Source organism: Hippoglossus hippoglossus, chromosome 13 (genome assembly GCF_009819705.1).
Source record: "Hippoglossus hippoglossus isolate fHipHip1 chromosome 13, fHipHip1.pri, whole genome shotgun sequence".
NCBI classification, from domain to species: domain Eukaryota; kingdom Metazoa; phylum Chordata; class Actinopteri; order Pleuronectiformes; family Pleuronectidae; genus Hippoglossus; species Hippoglossus hippoglossus.
The window spans coordinates 25,446,198-25,455,246 of NC_047163.1; the positions used below are offsets into that span (position 1 = coordinate 25,446,198).

The 9,049-nt window shown below is 41.1% G+C and overlaps 1 protein-coding gene across 1 annotated transcript in view; it reads right to left on the reverse strand.

The window, feature by feature from the left end:
* Nucleotides 1–8,782, reverse strand: part of pik3cb (phosphatidylinositol-4,5-bisphosphate 3-kinase, catalytic subunit beta) — a 57,215-nt gene extending 48,433 nt beyond the window's left edge. Inside the window, exon 1 of the mRNA XM_034604178.1 lies at nucleotides 8,438–8,782. The gene's annotated coding sequence lies outside the window, so the exon portion shown is untranslated. The remainder of the gene's footprint in view (nucleotides 1–8,437) is intronic.
* Nucleotides 8,783–9,049: the final 267 nt, after the last annotated feature.

Below are 9,049 nucleotides of genomic sequence, written 5' to 3' on the forward strand. Positions count from 1 at the left end.
CATAAATATGGTAGGTTTACAAATGAAAAAAAGTATAGCAGTAAAAAGTTAAAGCTACAATTCGAAAGAGATCTTACTGAGTCGCATTTTAAAACCTTTAAAACTATGAAAATGTAAATCTACAATGAAATATAATTTACTGACACGGCATTAAGTGACAGTTCGGAGGCGTTAATGACTCCTACTGTTTGAATCATTTTGTGACAAAACCACATTTGTGAGTTTAATGAATTTAGTTACTTTGCCATAAGTTGTTGTTAAAGCAACTTCAGCCATTCACTAAAGTGAAGTCATTTCTGAGGGATAACAGTTTCCAGCATAATGCACACAGTAGTGGTTAGTGACGTTGGCTTCAAGAGTTATGTGTTTCTATTGTTCTGACACAAAAGGGATCAGGCACCTGCACATACATGCTGTTCTGTTCTGAAAGGACTAACCACACAAACACATGTGGTTATACGCCTCTGCCACCAGTCAAGTTGCAGTTTACATCCATGTCTGTCCCGACTAATGTAATATTATGTAGTAATGACTCTGAAGAATTTTAATGAACAGGTATGAAGGTAGGATTTTATTATTTAGAAGTTTTAAATTATGGCAAAAAGCATGTTCAGAAAGGTCAGTGACGTTTGACCACCAAATTTAAACCAGTTTGTCCTTGACCCAAAGTGAAGGTTTGTGTTAAATTTGAAGAAACTGTACCTGAGGTATTGTGTTCACTATAAGTATGTATGTAGACCTAAAAACAAACATAACAACTCAGGTTATGGGATTTTCTCGACTTCAGATCCTCCGCTAAAATAGCTGACAATCTTATAATTGTATATTTCGACTTTCATATCTGTCTCTACACATTCACACACCCTTCCTCTCCTCCACCCATCCTCCGTTACAAGAATGAGAGGAATGCACAATCCTAAAACTGTGGGCTTCATCAGCAGCGAAGTCTCTCACTCTCGTCTACCTTGGGGCAAATACACACACACACACACACACACACACACACACACACACACACACACACACACACACACACACACACACACACACACACACACACACACACACACACACACACACACACACACACACACACACACACACACACACACACACACACAGTTTTTATTGCATGGGTCAGTCACTGGGAAGAATATACTTTAATTTCCTTACTGTTCTCAAATATCTTAATACAAATATCCTAAAGTTCATTCTGACCTTCAGGCCTCAAAGTCCAGTGAAAGTTCCTTTTGTAAACAGGTAGTTTTTCAGGCCCTGGAGCGTTGCATAATAAACCAAATCTCCTGGAGGGCACTCCCTGTACTAACAATACAATTTTTCCTTTCTGGGCCTGTAATGACTAAACCCTGGAGTTAAGTCACTGAAAACAAATGAGAAACACTTTCACTGTGATAAATAACTTATCTCAACTATGTCCTGATTGATTCTTATACCATTTTGGCATAAATAAGTAGTATAAAGTATAGGCTGCCAAGAAAAGTGAGAAATCAACTTAAAACCTTATGCTATGCACTGGAAAAATGTCGGGAAAAAAAAAAATCACATCCAGTAAAGGCGATTTAGTTAATGCCCTCAAACCATGCAAAAGGAATGCGGGAGGAATGCACCAGAACACACGTTCCACGCACTCCCAAACCTAGAGCGGTCTGAAGGGCCATTACATTTGACCATGCGTCATCGGTGCCTCACCGTAAACAAAAGAGCGCTGTCCCTCCACTTCTAAAAACAATACACACCCGCTCATTAACACAGTGTGATGTTTATGACCCTCCATCACAGAGGAGCTTGAGAAACACACCCACAGATGTGCCTACCGTCATTAAATTGTAAAATTTAGAGGTGGATGAAGAATATCAAGTCTTTCAACCACTGTATGTGTTTGTAGTGTACGTGTCAACCCATGACCTTTACACACTCCTTCATCTTGTTCCCCCTCTCTTTCACTACTTGTTTCTATCTCTATTTATAGACACAAGTGTGAGGCTGCACTTAGGTGGGTGGATGGAGTGTGAGTGTGTTTGTGGGTGTATTCTCAAAAGTTCCCCTCAGACACTGTAAATGAGTTACCTTCCAGCTGCCTGACTGAGCAAAGGTCCATCTCAGACCGGGGAATAGCACTGATCACTCAGAAGACAAACACACACACATACGCGCCAGGACAACCACGAGACTAAACTGTCACACAGTAATTACAGCACAGACAGTCACAAAGATTAAGCTGGCTGAGATCAGTCATATGTCGCACACATGAGCAAGGGCAAACAGAGGTGAGAGAGAGTAATAAAGAGACATGTGTGTGACATGACATGTCCGTGTGTCATCAGCAGTAGCAGACAGGGACCTGTACATGGAGGAAGTGTTGCCTTAGAGACATGAAGCTGAGGTTTTGTCCTCTCAGGTTTCAGAGTGGAGGCCGGAGCCTCAAGGGTATGTAGCATAACCCAACACTATCTATGCATCTGAGGCTGCCGCAGTTACCATATCAAAGTGTTGTCCCAGCCAGGAGACGCTGAACCACCATGGCAGCCACAGGTGACGTACCACAGAGGCTTTGGTTTGATGTAATGTTTGTTATTTATTTGATATTTTACAAATCTAAATTAATGAGTCATTACAACTTTGTTTATTTATTAGCCAGAGGCGGTTGCACAAACAAGTCTGAACTTTGCTAACTTTATTGGCCTGCGATGGCGCTTTAAAGGGATAGTTCACCTAAAAATGAATATTCCCTTATTATCTAGCTAAATCCAATACAATTGAAGTAAATGGTGACCAATTCTTCAAATGTGAAAAATAACCTAGGAAAAACATAAAATGTCTCCATACTGCTCATGTGGCGTCGCCCAAGTGTCCCTAAGCCAGACATTCAAATTCGACTCCAATTAGCCTAAATGCCCTCTGTTATCCTCCTCCGGAGCCGCGTTCGCGCGTGACTCACAGCGGACATTTCAGACATTTGAAGAAATGCTCACAATTTACTTTAATTGTATTGAATTGTATTTGGCTGTAACGCTGTTTACCTCTGAAACTCCAAAAGTGTTTTGTGGACACACTTCACCTACCCCTCCATCGGCATAGTGGTGAGTAGATGAGTCAATTTTAATTTTTGGGTGAACTATCCTTTTAAGCTTGATGTTGACAAGTCCCCGGTCACAGGATTGTGACACTGACAACACGGAAGTATCCGGGAAGAGGCTTTTAACGATGATTATATTCTAAAGTTTTTTCTTGCCACTAATCAAGTGTTTGTCATTCTCTGCCCATAAAGATAAACAACCTTCACTCAGGCCCATGACAAAATACACAAGCATTATATCAATATGTACTGAACTTTTGTGATGGCGCTACTGAATACAATTACATAGCAATAATTATTGTTAGCGCTTATTGAATCTAGCGAGTTATAATGGCTCCACTAAACATGAAACCATTGTAAAATGTGCAACTCCATCCTGGAATAAAACATAATTACAAAGGCCATACACACTCAGAAGAAGCATTCAGTAGCTGAGGAAAGATCCAAATCCTGTAGCAGTCAGCTCATGACTTCACCAAATGCTCTGCCCTAACAAAAAGATGGCTGCGCATCACAAATCTGCTGGTGAATTTCATTGACAAAGATATGAAATGTTTAGTAAATGGAGAAGGATTCAGACCAGCTCAGGGAGTAAAAGAGAAGCTGCACAAAGCCCCCTGAACAGCCAGATGACAGAGAGCTGCAGCGAGCAGCAGGTGGGTCTGCTGAATGAAACTAATTGGCCTGCTTCATCAATTTTAAATGATCATCTACGGCTTTAGGTTAAAATATGTGCAGCTATGGTAAACATACTGTAGTTATTCATTTTCATTCGAGGTGAGGGTGTCCAACACAAAAATGGAAAGTGGATAGTAAACATGGACTGTGTTTATGTTGTGCTTTTCTAGTCCAATAGACCCCTCTGACTGCTTTACACTAGATGCCATTCACCCATTCCCTAAGACTGATGTTACAACCATCAAGGTCAATTCAGGGTTCAGTATTTCGACCGAAGACAGTTTGATATGTGAGGTGCAGGTGATCCATCCACCCACATTATTATAGTTTTTGACTCAGCAGGGCTATGACAGTAGGTGTGTTCTCAGGCAGAGTGATATACAAACTCATTTTCAGTCTTTTCATGCACTGCTGGTCTGCAGAACACCCAGAAAGACGATTCAAGTACAGGAAAAGAAATGTGCAGCGAAGCCATTCAAAAAAGGACATTTACTCTTTTAGTCTCACTTTTCTGTCAGCAATATTGCATGTCAATATAGTCCCAGTAACTAACATGTTTCATCAAAGATGTCATTAACCAGATCAATAGTGTTTCAGTGGGAACTCTCAGTTCTGTTTACACAATTTGTCTGACTTAAGAAGGTGAGGGTGTGTTTGCAGGTACAAGAAGAAGATTCACTCATGGGAATGGAAGGTGATCTGAGGGAAGCTGTCAAGCCCCAGGTTTGTTGCGGCATTTAAACTTTAGAGTAAATATGATTAAATAGGTTTTCTAATCTGTATTGGGTCTATTTGACATATTTCATTGTGTTCCTGCTCCAATTGTGTGCCGCAAATGAATTTAGGGAGCTTTTTAATTTCATGATGTTCTTTTGTAGACTTCTTTAAATCACTCTCTGTAAAGCACATGTCATTTTAGATCCATCTCTCATGTATCCCCCACTGTGTCTTCCCTGCATTCCTTGGCAGGTCCCGGCATGCTGAGCAGCAAAGTGGAGAATTCCAAAAGGCTGCTCTGCTTCCACAGGCACAGACATTTCTTGCCATAGCAAATTGCATTTCATGCTGGTGTTACAAAAGGTAGTAAGGTGCAATTTGCACCTAGTTTAAGTGAATACTGAACACACCATTTTGCTTGGTCAGTCATAGAGGATGAGACTGGGGCTTGGAAAAGATGAGCATGATTGTGCAAGCTAGCAGACATTGTGAACGCCAGCTTGTACTTACACACAAATGAAAAAGAAAGAAAAAGACAATTTGAGAGGATGTTACACAAGCCTTTCCCTATAATGAGGAGCGGTGCAGAGGCGTGAAATGAGTGAGAGTGGAGGGAGATACAGGGGGGAGAGAGAGTGAGAGGAGGAAGATAATTGGGATGGTGACAGCAGCAGCACACTCCAGGTATTTCAGTCCAAACAGGTACTCAGACAATAAAAATCTTGGTAGGAGAGGGGCTCTCTTGAAAAAATTTATTTGAATGTGTTGTTCTGAGAAAAAAACGTTAGAAAAACACAGCTTTTTATCCCACGCTTGAGTTGTATCAGTCCCAGTATTCAAGCACAGCAGGAAATCAGTGAGACAGAAGCTCTGAGGCAAGAACATACATGTCAGGCAAACAATAACACAGGGGATTAATAAGTGTTATCCATTGTAAAGCTTCAAAATGAATCTCATCTCATTTTTTTTTTTCATCTTTTGGCACATTTGCTTTTCTTTAAATCTTTACACGTACATTGCCGTCTATACAGAAATGGATCTAAAAGGTGTGAGAGTGGAATCACTTGCTAAAACTAAACTTGTCCCAGTAGTTTTTCAAAGTTCTCTACAATTTCAAAGCTCACTCAACGTAGTTATCACAAAAGGATTAACAATCGGTTCACTGAATCAACACACCAAGGATGCTGGTGAGGTCAGCTGCCCTGAGTGATGTGCTGATCTGCTTTTAACACAGTGAATGCAGTCCCGATTGATGGTCCTGATTGGAGAGCCGGACTGGGTGCAAGTTAAAAAGCAATAATCAAATTAAGAGATGAGGAGTATTTATGCGTCTTAAATGGGAGTTTTAGCAGCTTTTTCTGACATTGACATACAGCAGTTACCAACTGCTTGACCACACATGGGTTCGAGTCTAAATAAGTAGTAGGACAAAATGTTGACATATGTCATAATCAGACTTCAATTTAACGTTAACATGCAAACGGACGTGTCTAAGAGCTTTTCCCACACCCTTCACCCAGTATGGATGGAAACACTGTCTATGTTGAAAGTCAGCATTTTCTGCTCCTGGTGATTTGAACTCCAACATGGTGGAACGAAGCCAAAACAATGAAAAAATACCATTGTCCAAATACTCAATGACAGTGCTGTATGTTTGGTTTAACCACGCTGCAATATGCCGTTACACCTTGATGTTTTGATATGTTTTACTCCAAGACTTGATATGATTGAGCACACTGCAAAATACTACACCAATAAATTGTGTTATTCTTTTCATATGTGACACCAAACATGCTGCCAGCGTGTAAAGTAAAGCTGGCTGTGTTAGCCACATGGCTCCTTGCTCTTATCCTAACCTCAGAGTTTCACCACGCAATACTTTACTCCGGCTGAAGACGACCACCTTTCTCTGCCCCCTCCTCAGCCCCAAACACCCTGCAACATTCGAGTAACTGAATCCTAAACCACAACCCTTCTAGGAAGCCCCGCGCAGAAAATTACATCACCAAACAACATGTTCGTGATGTAGGACATGGACGTCACCAATGTTGCAAAACCTTTTTTTCCCCTTTTGTTTTAGGGGCAGCACTTAGTCAGAACTTGCTTTCATTTGTGCTCAGCTTCTCAGTAGAGACCAGGGCTTTGGGACAAAATCTGGCTTGGAATAAATAGCTGTATTGTTGGCTGATGTCTGCAGAGTGACGTCAGTCAGCCTTATCAGTGTTTTCTAACTTTACCTCAGAGGAGGGCTGACAGCACACCCCACCCAACGCAGGGCTTCCAGGACCGTTGCAAAACTAAAATAGTAGCAAATATTGGTTTATTCTCTTGATGATGATTATTCTCATTTGTAACATGTGGCTCTGTAACATGAGTAATGTGTGGCTCTAAGATTCACTGCAAAGATTCAAGTAATCATTAACTGTGAGGGGAAGCACAGTAGAAATGTGTGTGCACCGTCATTGAGATTCTTTTAATGACAAACCTCTGGGAAATTACAAAAACGGAACAATTATCTAATGTTTAATAGAAAAAAAAAAGAAATGTCAGCTTGAGTCTCACATGACAGAAAATACTCCTTTGACCATTTGGAACATGTGCCCAGGGCTATAAGACAGGAGTGGGCGATGCGATGAAATCCTCTGTAATGCTGCCGCTTATGTAATCTGATACTGTGATTAAATCTTCTACGCATAAAACTGAGAGTCTGCTCATAGTTGAAATGCCAGAAGGAATTTCTATTTTTTGTAAATTCTATAAATGAAAAATAATTTCAATATTGTCAATATGACCATAAAGCAGTGCTGCGCATTGCTATACAACCTGTGATTACGTACTGTCCTCTGGAGAAATGAGATACCAAATGTTGCATACACACCTGTACTCAAAGCTGCATCATACAGGTATGTATGGTTTGAAGCTCACTTAGCACATTAACAGTCAGCATGATGGATCCTGACAGATATTGTGCCCAAACAAATTAGGATTAGTTGTTGATTTATATAGATTTCATCAATATATAGTTGGGTCCCACGGCATCAGGGAGAGCATATAACCAAACAGCTCCAGTCTACTGAGCCTCTGACATTTCTCCATGATTAGGACAGAAAAGCTGAAAACATGAATCACCTCCAAAGTTTCACATCCTCTTTTTTTCTCTGGCACCGTTGTCTGTCTATTTCTCAACAATAAAAGAGACACAGATTGTGTGTGTGTGTGTGTACCAGTGGGAACCAGGGATCAACGGTCAGTGAAAAAGATCAAGAGGATCTCTATACCAACATGAGAGAGTATGTGGCGTCAACTTTTTACAAGACACACAATGTAAAATTACAAAATCTTGCATTGTTGTGTAATAAAAACCACAAATAAGTGCAAGTTGAAAGGGTTAAATCAGCTTCTCTCCCTGTTGTCAGGATAAGAAAACGTAAGAAAAAAACCCAACGGAGCTGAGCTGTAATCAGAGAGGAATGCTACATTCTGTTGAGAAAACTAATTACTTTGTTGTTGTCTCGCTTTGTGGCTGAATCCAACAAACACTGACTCTTTAACACAACTACAGAACCTCATGGTGTGTTCAGGTTACGTTTGAACCCAGGACAAACACTTGATGTTCAGAAAATTGCCATTAAAATGTAACAACTGCGGTCACTGTCGCCACCCACCAAAGGTAACCTTTGTTTTAGCTTAAACCCAATAAACCGTAAAACAATCCAGCCATGTTTCTTCTTATCGGAATCGAGGCTGGCTGGGGAACTACTTTACTGGTTGAATGACACGCGGATGCTTTGGATTCCCTGAAGTTTTTAAGATGTTTTCTCAGGAGAAAGGTTACGTGTTTTTTAATGGACATCCGAAGCGATGCGACATTAAATAAGAAGATGTTTTTAAACGCAGTTTGATGCGGGACCGGACAGGTGAAAGGTTGAAAGACTGCGGACTTACCTTGAGTCTCTCTCCGGTGGGAGGTCGGTGAAGGAGGCGCCAGGAGAAGAGGCAGCTGGAAGTTACAGTCACAGGTCTTCTGGTGTGTGCGTGTGTGTGTGTGCCCGTGTGTGTGCCCGTGTGTGTGAGGAGCCTCAGCTGGGCTCTGCCTCGGTGTGTGTGCTGAGGACACAGCTCACAGGTGGAGAGGAGCGGTGCTGCTTCCTGTTTGTTTCAGGAGCTGAGCCTCCTCCTCCTCCTCCGCCGCCGATGACACCGCTGCTGCTGCTGCTGCTGCCGCTGCTCCTCCGCAGGCTTCTCCCTCCGCCACCACCGACAAGTCTGCCACAGAACATCCGCCTCCCCAAAATAAAAGCCCCCTGAGAATCACATACGAGCCTGTGTGAGATTCAATCTGCAGCTTTTTTGTTTAAAGACAACATTTTAAATGACATTGAATTGACATATAAATATATGTCTTTTTTTTTAATCTTGCATAATCAACTTTATTCACATAGCACTTTATTGTTGATTCAAAGATAGTCATTATTATTATATTTACTACCATCATCAATAACAGCAATAACACTAATAACAACAATAGAGCAATTTAAGCAAAATGAAAGGCTAATG